This window comes from Chiloscyllium plagiosum, unplaced genomic scaffold (genome assembly GCF_037043375.1).
Source record: "Chiloscyllium plagiosum isolate Xiang-an unplaced genomic scaffold, Cpla_swu_hap1 HiC_scaffold_19, whole genome shotgun sequence".
In the NCBI taxonomy this organism is placed as follows: Eukaryota; Metazoa; Chordata; class Chondrichthyes; order Orectolobiformes; family Hemiscylliidae; genus Chiloscyllium; species Chiloscyllium plagiosum.
In genome coordinates, this window is record NW_028270157.1 from 6019124 (window position 1) to 6036407 (window position 17284).

The 17284-nt window shown below is 43.1% G+C and overlaps 1 protein-coding gene across 3 annotated transcripts in view; it reads left to right on the forward strand.

Moving 5' to 3' along the window:
* The window catches only part of LOC122559327 (carboxypeptidase M-like), an 86183-nt gene that overhangs the window by 18045 nt on the left and 50854 nt on the right, over positions 1-17284 (forward strand). The window lies entirely within an intron of this gene.

Consider the following 17284-nt stretch of genomic DNA (forward strand, 5'->3'; position numbering starts at 1 on the left):
CCCGTATCGACTGGAACCTCCTTAGTGCAGATGGTTTGAATGGAGCAGTTTTTGTCAGGTGTTCAGGAGGGGTTCCATACTCTGTATGTAGACAGACTGATGAGGGGAGAGGCCATTTTGGATTTGGTGCTCGGCAATGAGCCAAGACAGGTGTCAGATCTTGTGGTGGGAGAACACTTTGGTGACAGTGACCACAATTGCCTTGCATTTACTATAGCCTTGGAGAGGGAAAGGAGCAGTTACTGAGGGAATATATTTAATTAGGAAAAGGGAACTATGATGCTATCCAACAGGAGTTGGGAAATATAGACTAGGAGCAATTGTTCCACAGGGCATAGCAGACATGTAGGGACCATTTAAGGAGCAGTTGAGTGATTGTGTTCACCGAGCTGGAAATTTTTGTTGCAAACGTTTCGTCCCCTGTCTAGGTGACATCCTCAGTGCTTGGGAGCCTCCTGTGAAGCGCTTCTGTGGTGTTTCCTCCGGCATTTATAGTGGCCTGTCCCTGCCGCTTCCGGTTGTCAGTTTCAGCTGTCTGCTGTAGTGGCCGGTATATTGGGTCCAGGTCTGTTTGTTGACACATCGACCTGGACCCAATATACCGACCACTACAACGGACAGCTGAAACTGAGAACTGGAAGTGGCAGGGACAGGCCACTATAAATGCCGGAGGAAACACCACAGAAGCGCTTCACAGGAGGCTCCCAAGCACTGAGGATGTCACCTAGACAGGGGACGAAACGTTTGCAACAAAAATTTCCAGCTCGGCGAACAGAACCACAACGAGCACCCGAGCTACAAATCTTCACCCAAACTTTGAAGTTGTTGAGTGACGCATGAATTTCTTCCTCCTGAAACAGGTAAGAGTAAGGATCCTTGGATGACGAGAACAGGAGCTTTTTGTCCAAAAAAAGAAGGCAGCTTACGTAAGGTGGAGGAAACAATGATCTAGCACAGCTTGAGGATTACAGGCTAGCTAGAAAGGAGCTCAGAAATGGACTGAGGAGTCAGGAGGGGCATGAGAAAGGCTTGGCAAGAAGGATTAGGGAGAACCCAAAGGCATTTTACTCATACAAGAGGAATAAGAATGATCAGGGAGAAGGTAGGACCAGTCAGGGTTAGCAGAGGGAACTTGTGCATGGAGTCTGAGCAGCTAGGGGAAGCCCTAGCTTTTTTGCTTTGGTTTTCACTAAGGGAAGGGACCTAGTTGTGAATGCAAACTGAGGAGCTGGGATACAGGCTTGAACAGATCAAGATTGATGAAATTGATGAGCTGGAAATTTTGGCAAACATTAAGATTGATAAGTCCCCAGAGCCAGACCAGATTCTTCCTAGATCGCTCTGGGAAGCAAGAAAGGAGGTCGCAAAGCTGCTGAAGATATTTGCTTCCTCATTCTCCATGGGAGTCATACCAGAGGATTAGATGGTTTTCAAGAAAGTAATAGGAAGCAGAGTTATTAGGGACGTTTAAGTGACTGCTGAACATGTACACGGACAGCAGTGAATTGAGGGGTGTGTAGGTTAGGTTATTTTACATTAGGATTGGCACAACATCGTGGGCCAAAGGGCCTGTTCTGTGCTGTACTTTTTTGGTCTCTATAAAAGGGACTTAAGGGGCAACTTTATCAGAGGGTGGTGCGTGCGTGGAATGAGCTGCCAGAGGAAGTGGAGGCTGGTACAATTGCAACATTTTAAAAGGCATCTGGATCGGTATATGAATAGGAAGGATTTAGTGGGATACAGGCCAAGTATTGGCAATTGGGACTAGATTAATTTAGAATATCTGGTCGGCATTGAAGGGACTGAATGGTCTGTTTCTGTGCTGTATATCTAATCTTGGCACAAGAGTCAATTTCACTCCAATTCTCTCCAGTGTCAGGCTATGAATATTGCCATCCAGGTCCAGCTTTTAATCCTTGTTTAATGTGCAGTGACCAAATCTTCCAACTGGAATCAATAGATGTTGATTTACATCTGAAATTCTTTGGTTTGGTTGCAGTTGGCAAGAAAAACCAAAGGTCACTGAGTCAAGCATGAGTGATTCTTGATCTATTGGCCAAATGGGCTTAGCTACTCAATTGATGAACTCCTGTTTGAATAAAACTGAGGTAACTATACATAATTGCAAAAATTCATGGTACAGAGTTTCAGACACTAGATTAAGGCCGAGTTTAGGGATTCTCCCATCAGCTGTTGTAACCTTGAGGATTGGTGGGAATCCTGTTTATGTGCATTCTGCTGAAGTTGCGGAAGGTTATCCACACTTTCCAGAAAACATCTGCATTATTCAAACCATCCACAAGATTTTGTTTAAGTCTGTTATTTCCACTCATTATGTCCATAGCAACTTGCTACCCCCTATCTTTCTATTTATTTCAGTTTTGGGTGAATTACAGGGGCCCTTGGCCAGGATCCTGTGGAAGATGTCACTGACTACTTTTTTCCTCCTTTTTTACCATTCATTTCCAGCCTCAACAGCCAATTATCAGTGCTGTTAATCACTTCCTTGTGTATTTCAAGACCTTGAACTTTCCAACTAGGAAAAGTTACTCATCCCAAGACCACTCCTTTGGTTTTATTTAGCATAATCTGGAGACTGTCTGCAATTAATCATGGCTAACCGGTCTGTTCCTATGAGACTGATGTACTGCACTTTAATTAACAAAAACATTACTATTTGCCATCCTTTAGACCTTGAGCATTACTTCAACTTGTAGGAAACTCTAACCTAACCAATGTTGGATTTCCTTATTATTTAAAGGCTTCCAGGACATATGGATCCAATGATACAACAGATATAGAGTTTATTTGTAAAATTAGCTGTATATCACAAACCACTTGCCTCTAATGTACCATGATTAATATTTTCTCACTTTCATCAGAAGTGAGAATAACCCATAAAATATATTCTATCCTGATTCTCTGTAATCTTGTCTCCTGTATTGCATTGTTTACTCATCTTCCAAATTGAGACCATCGAATGTATCTGTGACTTTGAAAAATATTTAATGTATAATTCAGTTTTGAAAATCCAATCTACTTCAGAGTCACTAGATTTGATGCAAGTGTTTGAAGTTTTGGGATCCACCTGAAAATATTGGTGCCAGGAGGCATCTCTATGCCCATGCCAATGCTAATCCTAATGCCAGCTATATCCACAAGGTGACAGAACAGGACAGAAATCCTACTTTCATCCCATTTTAAGACCAAATAAATCAGTTTAAGAGCTTATAGGGTGGCCTTTACATTTTTAATCTGATGGATAACTTGCCTGTGCTTTCAGAATGATGAGCTGAAGGTGGGGAGTTGAAGTGGGAATTTATCAATTTACCATTACCTGGTAAATGGTGTCAAAGAGACTTCACACTTAAAATGTGGTGCCTTGTTTTTGCACAGGTGTGAAGGGGAAAGAGTACCTGGAGCCTGGGTCTTGAAAAGAGCCAGTACCCACTGGCATTGCCAAGGACAGTTGGTCAGTCATCAACTCAGGAGCAAAGTTCCAGCTGGCAACGGGAACACTTCTGTTGATTTGGGCCCCATGGTAGAGGGGCCATGTCCTCTGAAAGGGTGTTCCCCAGACATCAGGAAGAAGTCATAGAATTCTGACAATGTGAAAGCAGGCCATTTGGCCCATTGAGTCCACACTGACCCACCAAAGAGCTTCCCAACCTCCTACTCCCACCCCTATAACCCTGCATTTCCTGTGCCTAACCCACCTAGCCTGTACATCTTTGGACTGTGGGAGGAAACCCCCACAGACACTGGGAGAATGTGCAAATCTCGACAGTTGCCCAAGGCTGGCATCAAACCCTGGTCCCTGGTGCTGAGGTAGCAGGGCTAACCACTGAGCCACTGTGCTGATCCAAGGTATGAGAGAAAAGAGCAAGAAGGTAATGAAATCTCAACACTCCAAAGCAATTGGCCACCAAAGGTGGAACTATCTGGGTGACTAAGGATCAGTGCTGTGGAGATAGTTACAGGTCTGTGCCACACACTGTCAAACTCTCCACACACCTGGTCACTGTGACCTGTCAGTGGGTTCAGATTCATCTGCCCTCAAATTGCTTCCATTTTCCTCTATGGACCTGACTATAGAGTCATAGTCATAGACATACAGCACGGAAACAGACCCTTCGGTTCAACTTGTCCATGCTGACCAGATTTCCCAACCCAATCTAGTCCCATCTGCCAGTGCTTGCCCATATCCCTCTAAACCTTTCCTATACCCATCCAGATGCCTTTTAAATGTTGCAGTTGTACTATCCTCCACTTCCTCTGGCAGCTCATTCTATCCACGCACCGCCCTCTATATGAAAAAGTTGCCCCTTAGGACCCTTTAAAGTTGTTCCCCCTCTCTCCCTAAACCTGTGCCCTCTAGTACTGGACTCTCCCACACTAGGGAAAAGACCTCGCCTATTTATCCTATCCATGCCCCTCATGATCTTATGAACCTCTAGAAGGTCACCCCTCAGCCTCTGACACTCCAGAGAAAACAGCCTCCCCCTATTCAACCCCTCTCTATAGCTCAAATCCTCCAACCCTGGCAACATCCTTGTAAATCTTTTCTGAACTCTATCAAGTTTCACAACATCTTTTTGATAAGGAGACCAGAATTGCATGCAATATTCCATAAGTGACCTAACCAATGTCCTGTACAGCTACAATATGACCTCCCAACCCCTGTACTCAAAGCTCTGACCAATAAAGGAAAGCATGCCAAACACCTTCACTGTCCTATCTAGCTGTGACTCCACTTTCAAGGAGCTATGAACCTGCATTCCAAGGTCTCTGTTCAGCCACAATCCCTCGGACCTTACCTGTATAAGTCCTGCTAAGATTTGATTTCCCGAAATGCAGCACACTTATCTCTCATTTTATCTAAATTAAACTTCATCTGCCACTTAGCCCATTGGCCCATCTGATCAATATCTTGTTGTAATCGAAGGTAAACTTTGCTGTCCATTACACCTCCAATTTTGGTGTCACCTGTAAACTTAATAAATATACCTTATGCTCACATCAAGATAATTTATATAAATATGAATAGTGGACCCAGCACCAATCCTTGTGGTGCTCCACTGGTCACAGGCCTCCAGTCTGAAAAACAGCCCTCCACCTCCCCCCTCTGTCCTCTACCTTTGAGCCAATTCTGCATCCAAATGGCTAGTTCTTCCTGTATTCTGAGATCTAACCTTGCTAACCAGTCTCTCTTGGGGAACTTGTAACACACCTTATGTCCGTATAGATCATTTCTACTGCTCTACCCTCTTCGATCTTCTTTGTTAGTTCTTCATAAACTCAGTCCAGCTTGAATCAGATTTCCCATGCACAAAGCCATGCTGACTATCCCTAATCAGTCCTTGCCTTTCCAAATACATGTACGTCCTGTCCCTCAGGATTCCCTCCAACTTGCTTACCACCAAGGTCAGGCTCACTGGTCTATAGTTCCCTGGCTTGTCCTTACCACCCTTAAACAGTGGCACCACGTGTGCCAACCTCCAGTCTTCAGGCACCTCACCTGTGACTATCGATGATACAAATATCTCAGCAAGAGGCCCAGCAATCACTTTCCGAGCTTCCCAGAGTTCTCTGGTACACCTGATCAGATCCTGGGGATTTATCCACTTTTATGCACTTCAAGATGTCCTGCACTTCCTCCTCTGTAATATGGACATTTTTCAAGATATCACCATCTATTTTCCTACATTCTGTATTTTCCATATCCTTTTCCACAGTAAACACTGGTGCAAAATACTCGTTTGGTATCTCCTCCATTTTCTGCAGCTCCACACAAAGGCTGCCTTGTTGATCTTTGAGGGGCTCTATTCTCTCCCTAGTTACCCTTTTGTCCTTAATATATTTGTAAAAACCCTTTGGATTATCCTTAACTCTATTTGCCAAAGCTATTTCATGTCCCCTTTTTGTCCTCCTGATTTCCCTCTGAAGTATACTCCTACTTCCTTTTTACCTTCTAAGAATTCACTCGATCTATCTTGTCTATACCTGACATATGCTTGCTGCTTTTTCTTAGCTAAACCCTGAATTTCTTTTAGTCATCCAGCATTCCCTACACCTATCGGACTTTCCTTTCACCCTAACAGGAATATACTGTCTCTTGACTCTTCTTATCTCATTTCTGAAGGCTTCCTGCCAGACCCCCTCAATATTATTCAGGTAGTCTAGACCCAACCTTTTCTCATGATGTTGTGTTCCAGATGGAATTCGATTGGTCAAACTATTTGAAGTTAAACAAAACAATTTATTCAATGCTATAGTTAATGGGCAACAAAAGAAGCACTTGGAATAAATTAACTCTATTGGAAAACTTAACAGAATAATAAATACTGTAACTACTACCAATTAACAGTTCCAATATAGTAACATCTCAAACATACCCTTGGCAAAAGGGCAAATTCAGAAAACACAGGGTGTCTCATTGCAGTTCTCCAATCCTGAAGGAGAAAACATCAAAAGACATCTTGGAGTGTAGCAGCGAGGAGAGGTCCAATGTCTTCCAACTCCTGCTGAGACTCTGGCAACAACTGACTCCCATCCTGGAACTGACAGCTTGGCCACACCCACTTAGGCTGATTCTGTTGGCCCAACCTTTTCATAAATAAAACTTGAGGCTTCGGTGTTTTTTATCTTCTCATTGCTCGGCTCCTGTTCCCCAAACTCTCAAAGCAGGAGAAAACACGTTAAAATGACAGGATCATTACACCACCAAGGATCCTTGGTGACCTTACTGGCAGGTCGTACAATAACCCAGTGCATTTCTCAAGTTGCTACCCTCTGCATTTAACATCAGACCGTCTCCCTGGGAAATTGGACAGTGGCTATTGTCTCCAATGGACTGCACTCCATATCAAGGTATTATTGATCTCCATAGGCTGGGTGACCTATCAACTGGAAAGTTCTACATGCTTACAGCCACAAGAACATCTTCCATGTGTTCACTTCCCTGGCAAAAGCCCTGACTCATTGAGATAGGCAAGGCAGTGGTGTAATGATAATGTCACTAGCAATCTAGAATCCATGCTGAAAAATGTTTTGCTGGAAAAGTGCAGCAGGTCAGGCAGCATCAAACGAGCAGGCGAATTGACGTTTCGGGCATAAGCCCTTCAGGAAATCTTGAATTCATGGCCAATATTCTGGGATATATTCAAATCCTGCCACTGCAGATTACAAGCTAAGAATTGAATAAAATCTGAAAAGGAGGAACAGCTGGTTGAATGGTAGCATGTAAATGCTACATTGAGTCACATTGCAAGGATGGGTTTTTAAACAACGTCACTCTGGGCAATTAGGGATGGGCAGTAAATACAGCCCTAGCTAGTGGTATCCACGTCTGGTGAACAGATTTTAAATCTCCAATTCCAAGAAGCCTCAAATCATTTCTTAACGTAAGGGGACAAAGGATATCCCTTCAAATAATCACTGGAAGCCATTGACTCCAGTGACACCTGTCTGTTGGACAATGACTAAGCTGGTCACTGGGCCTCAGATGTAATTTGGTGCCAGTCAGGTGATCCATTGAGGGTCTCCATTGGTCTGCTGTGCTGTCCATCATATGGTGCTTCAGAGATGTGGACCTTGATTATTGCAACACCCTGTTGTGACATCCATCCTTATTGGAATTCACTCTCCTCGGAAAGAGGTTGAGGCCAAAATGCCAAATGTTTCAAGTAGTTAGATAACCTTTGAATCCTTTTAGCCCCTACGAGGGTATGGGGAGCAAGCAGGAACAGCGGACTGAGTTGGATGATGAGCCATGATCACAGTGAATGGAAGAGCAGGCTGAATGGCTTACTCCTATCGTCTGCTTTATTTGCAACAAGCTCAGGTTGTTGCTCACTGGGGCTATAGTGGCTGCTCTCAAACTATTCATTTGGTAGTGAGAACTGTTAAATGAGAATTTTGTGGAAAAGCACAATTTATAAACAAAAATAAAACTTGGTTATCATGCTGCTTTAGTTCCATTATTGGGGAAAACCCCAGAGTTTTTGAAGTGAGGGGAACAAAACAGTAAATTTTGGATATTTGAAATATTCAGCGGACCCCAGCCAGCATTTGTGGAAAGAGAATACTTCTAGTGCAAGGGTTACAACCTGAAACTTCAGCACTGTTGCTTCTAGTAAACAAGAGCATCAAACTAAAAGTTATCGGAGCATACAATTGCCAGCAAAAGGTTAATGGCCCAAGATCCGGTTGCATTACATTTGGGGTAATCTAACAGCATGAGCTTATGGTTAATTGAGAAACCACAAGTCAGTATGAACAAGGCATTTTCACGTTGGCAAGTTATGACTAGTGCCACTATGATCTGTGCTGGGGCCTCTGCTATTTACACTGTAATGACTTGGATAAAAAAACCAGTGAATAATGTATTGATGTTTGCTAGAAGGAAATTAAGTTGAGAATATTTTTGCTGTGAAGCGACATGGATATTTTATTATCAAATGTGGGGAAGTGAGGTTCCAGTCACTTTGGCTGTGTGAATAGAAAAGCAATGTTTAAGGGATAAAACTCTTGTAACTGATCAGAGTCTTTGGGGTACTTGTATAACAGTCAGCACATGGGTAAGCAACCTTGTAGATTTTTGTCTTAATATAAGAAATCTAAGTAAAAGTATTCTGAAATCTTTTACAGGGTTTTAGTGAGACTACACAAACAGAAGGAAGGATAGATTTTGGATTACAGGCAGTGCAGTGGGAGTTGATGTAATTGGTTCCTCATATGACAGGCTTATCAAATGAGTGGTAGAGTAAGTTGATTCCTGAAGGGCTCATGCCCGAAACGTCGATTCTCCTGATCCTTGGATGCTGCCTGACCTGCTGCGCTTTTCCAGCAACATATCTTTTCAGCTCTGATCTCCAGCACCTGCAGTCCTCACTTTCTCGTAGAGTAAGTTGGGTCTATATTCCCTCCAGCAGAGGTGACCTCCATTAGAACACTTAAAATTATGATCAAACAAGAACTGCTGGGAAAGCTCAGCAGGTCTGGAAGCATCTGGAGAGAAATCAGTTAGTGTTTCGGGTCCCATGCTTCTACCCCAGAACACTGAGGTTGTTTTCCCTGGCTGTGGAGTCTAAAACAAGGAGCACTGTCAAGTAGACGGGTAATCATTAAAGACTAAATGTACAAGATTCCAAAATCCAATTTCCTATTCACTAAGAATCAGGGTCTGACCAAACATGAAACCACTCAGCCTCTGTGTTTTACATGAGGTTTGGAAACTTATTCAGTTTATATTTCAAAGTAATTGCATGAGAAATATACTTAAGGCAGGAGGCTCTGCATTTTCATGAAGGAATACTGTCAATATCTCTTCTGAAATTCTTCATCCTTTTGCTTTCTGCACAAGGCCTTTGAATGCTTTCTAAACCATAGTTACAGCATGGGAAGTGGTATCTCTGAACTCTGATCTGAACACTGCATGCTAAATTCTGATAAATTTAAGTTAGGTTGGGCATGGACAGTGGCTGGTGTGCTGATGTTCTAGATGGAAAGTACGATAAAGTCATTATCTGAGAGCTTATTCATTGTGAATTTTGAGAAATCAGATGCTCTCTCACTTTGTGTGTGCATTAACTAAATCAGCCACTTTGTCAAATGATTGTGCCTTTTTGAAGATTTCCTGCTTGGGTTTGTTTCTACTGCGACTGTTGGAAATTGCTATTTCACTTGGATTGCAGATTTTAGTTTGGATTATAGCATATAGCTTTAAATATGACTCACTTCAGCATTTTCAAATAGGGCTGGGCAAAATATTCTTGCACATTTAGTTTGTATGGTAGCAAATGATAAAGTCCAAGGGGATTGAACAGGTCCCAAACTAATCACGGGACAGAAGTTGTATCTCCTAGTTTGGAGAGTTGCCCGTGTTGCTCCTCCCTTGAAGGGTGACAGAGGGGAAACTGGAATTTCATGACCAGTTAGCCTAATTTGTGGGCTGGGGAAACTATCAGGGTTTCTGATCAAGGGCAGGGTAACTGATCCCCTCCAATCTCAGTTAATTGGTGAGATGAATTCATGAAGGGTATCATGCCTGATAAACCTGTTTACTTGAGGTGGCAAGGATGGTGGAAAGAGGTAAGTGGATGCTTTTGGATTTCCAGAAGGCTTTTAACGAAATACCACATGAGATGAAGGTTAACATTAATGTGGAATTGAGGAAAAATTATCGATGCCAATAGGAAATTGGTTGAGTGGCAAGAAATCATTGGAATAATGGATGAGTACTTAAGTTGGTAGGATGTGATTGGTGATGCCCTGTATTAGGGCCTCAATTAGTCACTATATTCTTTTGATTTGGATAATGGTACAAAGAAACTAAATATTCAAATTTCCTGCTGACCCAAAATTGGGCAGCATTGTAGAGTATTGATGACAGGATATTGATAGGTTAGGTCAACTGGCAAAGCTATGGCAGATGGAGTTTAGTATAAGCAAGGATGAGGTTAACCATTTTTGGACTGAGGAAAGAGATCGGGATTTTTTTTTTTAAAGGCACCAAGTTAAAGACCGTGGATGTCCAATGTGATTTGGGGATTTAGGTGCATAGCTCTTTAAAATGCTACACGTGTAGGAAATGTCAAGAAAGCTAGTGGAATGCTGCCCTTCACCTCAAGGGCTGGAGTATATGGATGCAGACCTCATGCTGCAGTTAAACAAAACCCTAGTTAGACCCTACTTTGCCTACTCTGGGCATCACATCTTGTGAAAGATGTTTTTGGCCTTGTAGGGAGTTCAATGCAGGTTTATGACGTGAAGACCAGTGATGTGAAGACCAGTGACGTGAAGACCAGTTTAGGCCTTTTATTCTCTAGATTTTAAAAGGTTAAGGGATTATCTGATTGGTCTTCAGGAAAACTGGGAAAGACAGGGTAGATAAATTGTTTCCATAGGTTGAAGATCCTAAAACCAGGGTCATAGCCGGAGAATTGGAGCCAGTCCATTCAGGGCATGTTAAAACCGCTACTACATGCAAAGAGTAGTGGAGATTTGGAACTCTTCAAATGGCAGTCAATGCTAATTCAGTTATAGAATTTAAATCTGAGACAACTTTTTAATGTAAGGTTATGGCTCAATGCAGGCATCTGGCATTAGGCCATAGAGCAGCCATGATGTTGATGGATGGAGCAACATCAAGGAACTGAATGGCCCACTCCTGTTCCTAGTTCCTAAAATATTTTACGCCTGTAATATAATTAAATTTCTCATCCTACAGATAAATGTCTTCATTCAAAGGATTGTAAATCTTTGACATTCTCTACCTCCAGAGGTTGCAATTGCTCCATCCCTTAACAGACCATCAGACAGGAGCAGAAATTGGGTCATTCAGCCACTTGAGTCTGCTCTGCCTTTCAATCATGGCTGGTATGTTTCTCGGCCCCGTTTGTCCTACTTTCTCCCCTTAACCTTTGATCCTTTACAATCAAGAACCTATCTCTGCCTTAAATATACTCCATGACCTGGTCTCCACAGCCTTCTGTGGCAATAAATTCCATTGATTCACCATTCTCTGGCTGAAGAAGTTTCTCCTTATCCCCATTCTATAAGGTCTTCTACTATAAGATTGTGCCCTTGGAACCTGGTCTCCCCAACAATGGAAACATCTGCCCAACATCCACTCTGTCCAGGTCATTCAGTGTTCTAAGCTTCAATTAGATCCTCTTCTTCCCTCCCCCGCCTCCCCCCCCCCCCCCCCCCCCCCCCCCATCCTTCTAAACTGAGTATAGACAGAGTCCTCAAATTCCTCATGTTACACTGTTCATTCCTGGGACCATTCTTGTGACTCTCCTATGAATACACTCCAGGGCCAGTACATCCATCCTGAGATATTTGGCCCAATGTTGTGCATAATACTCCAAATGTGGTCTGACCAGAGCCTTATAGAGCCTCAGAAGTGCATCCCTGCTTTTATATTCAAGTCCTCTTGAAATAAATGCCATCATTGCATTTATCTTCCTAACTACTGATTCAACCTGCAAGTTTACCTTGAGAGAATCCTGGACTAGAACTCCCAAGTCTCTTTGCACTTCAGACTTCTGAATGTTCTCCCCATTTAGAAAACAGTGCATGCCTCTATTCTTCCTATCAAAGTGCATGACCTTACACTTTCCCACATTGTACCAAGTTGAATCTTATGTCAAGAGGAAGTAGGCTTATGTTAGGATGAGATGTGAAGGCTCAGTTAGGGTGCTTGAGTTACAAGCTAGCCAGGAAAGACCTGAAGCGAACCAAGAGAAGCCAGGAGGGGACATGAGAAGTCATTGTCAGATAGGATCAAGGAAAACCCTAAAGCTTTCTATTGGTAGATCAGAAATAAAAGAATGGCCCTAATTTTTTTTCTAGTCAATCAAGGACAGTAGTGGAAGTTGTGCGTGGAGTCGGAGGAGATAGGGGAATCACTAAATGATTTTTTTTCTCTTTTTTTCCAGTGTGAATACTGACAATGTTGTCGAGGCCAATACTGAGACACAGGCTACTAGACTAGATGGGATTGAGGTTCACAAGGAGGTGTTAGCAATTCTGGAAAGTGTGAAAATAGATAAGTCTCCTGGGCCTGATTGAATTTATCCTAGGATTATCTGGGAAGCCAGGGAGGAGATTGCAGAGCCTTTTGCTTTGATCTTTGTTGTCATTGTCTACATGAATAGTGCCAGAAGACTTGAGGATAACAAATTATGTTCCCTTGTTCAAGAGGGGGAGTAGAGACAACCCTGGTAATTACAGACCAGTGAGCCTTACTTCAGTTGTGAGTAAAGTTTTGGAAAAGCCTATAAGAGATGGGATTTATAATCATCTAGAGAGGAGTACATTGCGGATAGTCAACACTGTTTTGTAAAGGGTAGGTTGTGCCTCACTAACCTTTATTGAGCTCTTTGAGAAAGTGACCAAAAGGTGGATGAGGGTAAAGCGGTTGATGTGGTGTATATGGATTTCAGTAAAACATTAGATAAGGTTCCCCATGGTAGATTATTGCACAAAATAGAGGCATGGGAACAAGGGTGATTTAGTAGTTTGGATCAGAAGTTGGCCAGCTGAAAGAAGACAGGATGGTGGTTGATTGGAAATATTTATCTTGGAGTTCAGTTACGAGAGTTGTAAAACAAGGATCTGTTTTGGGGCCACTGCTGTTTGTCATTTTTCTAAGTGACCTAGATGAGGGCGTAGAAGGATGGGTTAGTAAATTTGCAGATGGCACTAAGGTTGGTGGACTTGTGGACAGTGCAGAAGGATGTTGTAGGTAACAGAGGGTCATAGCCCAACTCTGCAGCTTGTCTGAGAGGTGGCAAATGGAGTTTAATGTAGAAAAGTGAGGTGATTCACTTTGGATGGAGTAACAGAAATGCAGAATACTGCGCTAATAAGATTCTTGATAATGTAGATGAGCAGAGATCTGTGTCCAGGTACATAGATCCCTGAAGGTTGTCACCCAGGTTGATAAGTTAAAAAGGCATGCGGTGTTAGCTTTAATGATAGAGGGATTGAGTTTCAGAGCCACAAGGTAATGTTGCAGCTGTACAAAACTCTAGTGCAGTTGCACTTGGAGTATTGCGTACAGTTCTGGTCACCACATTCTAGGAAGGATGTGGAAGTTTTGGAAAGGGTTCAGAGGAGATTTACTGGGATGTTTCCTGATATGGAAGGAAGGCCTTGAGGAAAGGCTGAGGGACTTGAGGCTGTTTTTCTTTTGAGAAAATGGTTGAAGTAACTTAATTGAGACCCAAGATATTCAGAGGGTTAGGGTGAACAGAGAGCCTTCTTCATTGAATAGTGATGGCTAGCATGAGGGGACATAGCTTTAAACTGAGGGGTGATAGATATAGGACAGATGTCAGAGGTGGTTTCTTTACTCAGTAGTAGGGGTGTGGAGCACACTGCCTGTAACAGTAATAAACTCTCCACCTTTACATGCATTTAAATGGTCATTGGTTAAATATATGGATGAAAATGGAATAGTGTAGGTTAGATGGGCTTCAGATTAGTTTCAGGTCAGCATAACATCGAGGGCCGAAAGGCCTGTGCTGCACTGTTATGTTCTGTGTACTCCATCTGACACTACTTTGCCCACTCTAACCTGTCCAAATCCTTCTGCAACCTCCCTGCCACCTCAATGCTACCTGTCCCTCTTCCTATTTTTGTCATCTGCAAACTGAGCTAGAATGCCCACAGTTCCTTCATGTAGATCAGTATATTATAAAGTGAAATGTTGTGGTCCCTACACTGCCTTGTGGAACATCACTTGTCACCGGTTGCCACCCTGAGAATGACCCTTTTATCCCCACTCTCTGCCTTCTACCAGACAGCCAAACTTCTATCCATGCTAGTGCCTTGCCTCTAACACCATGGACCCTTATCTAACTCCTGTGTGACACATTATCAAAGGCTTTCTGGAAGTCCAGATCGATAACATCCATTGGTTCTCCTTAATCTAATCTGCTGGAATTCTTTGAGGAAGTAGTGAGCAGATTAGACCAAGGAGAATCAAATGGATGTTATCTACCTGGACTTCAAGTCTTCAAGACTTTCCAGTCTCTAAAAGACAGATCCTTAGCTTTTAGGAACTAATGGATGTGGGAAATGAATTGAAAGCTGAATCAGACGTTCAAGGTCAATCAAATTGCATTAGATTGTTGTGCAATCTAAATGGATCACAAGGGCTGGTTCTTGCATCCTGTCTCCACAGATGTTGCCATGCTTCATGTATTCCAACAATTTGATTTTTAAGTTCTATAGATTTTCCACCGATGTTATACATTAATTGTGGTTCTTCCTTTGGAATTGCTTCATAGATTTGCAATTTAGGAAACCATGATGTTTCACTATAGCAAATTATTCCAATTGGGAGGCAACAATTCTTGTTTGAAACTTTTTTCATTTTAGTGATTTATATTCCTTATTTACAATTTAATCCATGACTGCCACCATTTAGAAGGACATGAACAGCAGATACATGGGAACACCTCTTTGCATGTTCACCTCCAAATCTCTCGCCATCCTGACTAGGAAATGTGTCACTGTCAAAATCCAAACTCCCTCCTTAATGGCATGATGGGACTGATATGATGGCGGCAGCTCACCATCCCCTTCAGGGCAACTCTGGACTGGCAATAAATGCCACACCAGTCAGCAGCTCCCACGAAAGTGACCAAGGGCTGAATTTAGTGTAGAGTGTGGTGGAGGAGTGTCGAGGAATGAGGCCTCATTTCTGATGAAGGGCTTTTGTCTGAAACATCAAGTCTCCTGCTCCTTGGATGCTGCCTGACCTGCTGTACTTTTCCAACACCCCACACTTGACTCTAATCTCCAGCATCTCCTAATGCTGAATTTGCCTAATGCTGAATTTGCCCAAAGATGGGCTGAGTCATTTCAGCACTCTCCTGCTCTGTTTTTTTATCTCTGCACTTTACCTATTGAACCCGAAGCCTTCAGTTTAGTTTTTCCAACAGTGTGATATGCCTTCTATTCCTTACCCCACTCTCCCAATTTGAAGCCAGGTGCCTGGTCACCATTGCCCCCCCACTCTTCCACAGTAACGTGTCCTCCAATACAACATCTCTCCTCCCTCAGCAACCCCTGGCCCCATATATGGAGTTGTCCTGGCTCTGTCCAGTCACTACAAAAGATTGTCCCGCCCCAGCAGTTGCCCTGATGACCTGCCATGACTTTCAGTGAACAGAACTCGAACCCCACCCCAGATGGGCTGTGGTCCCCACCACTCCTGTGGAAGGATAGTCCTGACTGATCTCTGCTCACTTCCCTGACTTACCGTGGTATCTCCTGACTAATTGTACAGGATCCACAAGCCTGAACATGGCCCCCTCAGACTGTGCATCAATACAGAACCCCTCGCTGCCCCGAGCCCCTGCACAGAGACCAGGTTATGCCCTTTACCAACTGACAGAATCCTCCCATCCTGTTAGACCTCCTTGACTTTTACTGAAGACTGCTCCCTTTGAGTCATGGCCACTGTGTTGATAAACATCAGTGTGTTTGCTGTATAAGCTGCTGGTACATGCTGTAAGTGTGCTGTTGGTAAAGTACAGTGCATTTCAGCAACATGCCAACACATGCTTCTGCTTTCCCCCTCCTGCTCCTGTGTGGGATGAGCTGCCTGGCTTTGTGAACTGCAAGGCAAGATGGAAGTTGTGTGAACCTTTAAGCTCTGGATGAGGCAGCAGAGCGCAAAAAAAGAAAAGGCAGGCTGAGATGCTGTGAGCATTATTGTAGGCACAGAATGATTGCATGTGCCAGCTTGCTACAAGGTGCAGTATTGCTGTGGTGACCTATATTCTGTGAACTGAAGATGTGCCTTGATGAGGTGAGGCTGGGGCATGTCTGATGCCATCCTCCATGGACAGAGGGGTGTGTGGGCAGGCAGCACTCATGGAGTATGCCAGAGATTGATGATTCTAAAATGGAGGCCCAGAGGAATCCAGGGAGGTACCTGCTGAGTTTCACATTGAGCTGTTACTATGCTCTCTACCATGTTGGAGAATGATAAATGAGGCACACGTGGATCATTGAGTGAATGCAAACAGGTCTCTTGTTGTTTTAGATTCTTATCTCCCTGTCAAAACCTTGGGTAAAAATGGTCCCTTTTATCTTAATGTTGCATTTTCTTTTCCAATCTTGCCTCAGCATTGGCCACTTTGCTCAGGGGTTGTGAAAATTTCAGTCCCTATGCCCCTGTCTTCAGACAGCGTACCAGTGGATGGTTTTGAATCCTCCTTTTCCACTTTTGCTGTCTGGGGAGATGTTCACAATCTGGTTGGGACAGGATCTGACCTGTTGATGTTACCAACAATTGAATTGATTTCTGGAACTTTCTGAATTCAGTCAGTGAATGCCAAGGGAGAAGATGATTGACCTCAAACAGTAACTTTTCTTTGCACAGATGAAGACCCAACCTGCTGAATATTTACAGCATTTCCTGGATTTTTGAAAAAAATATTTCAAATGTCCAGTTTTGACATTACTTTGCTTTTTATCAATGTTACTGTTAGTAGCTTGAGGGAAATCAGTCAGTTTCTGTTGTGATTTTTAGGCATTTCAGCATACAAGTGAAGTTACCAGTGAAGGAGCACTTGGACCAATCTGTAGCTGCACGGCATTCATTGTCATGCCTCAGTGGAGAATACTGACTGAAGGGAATATCTAGTCACACACCCCAGGCAAGAGTGAACAAAAGTCAGAAATGGATATTCTTGGAACTTTGAAAACAAAACCAGTAAAAGACTGGCAATCTCTGGAAAGTTGCATGAACTCAGTTGAG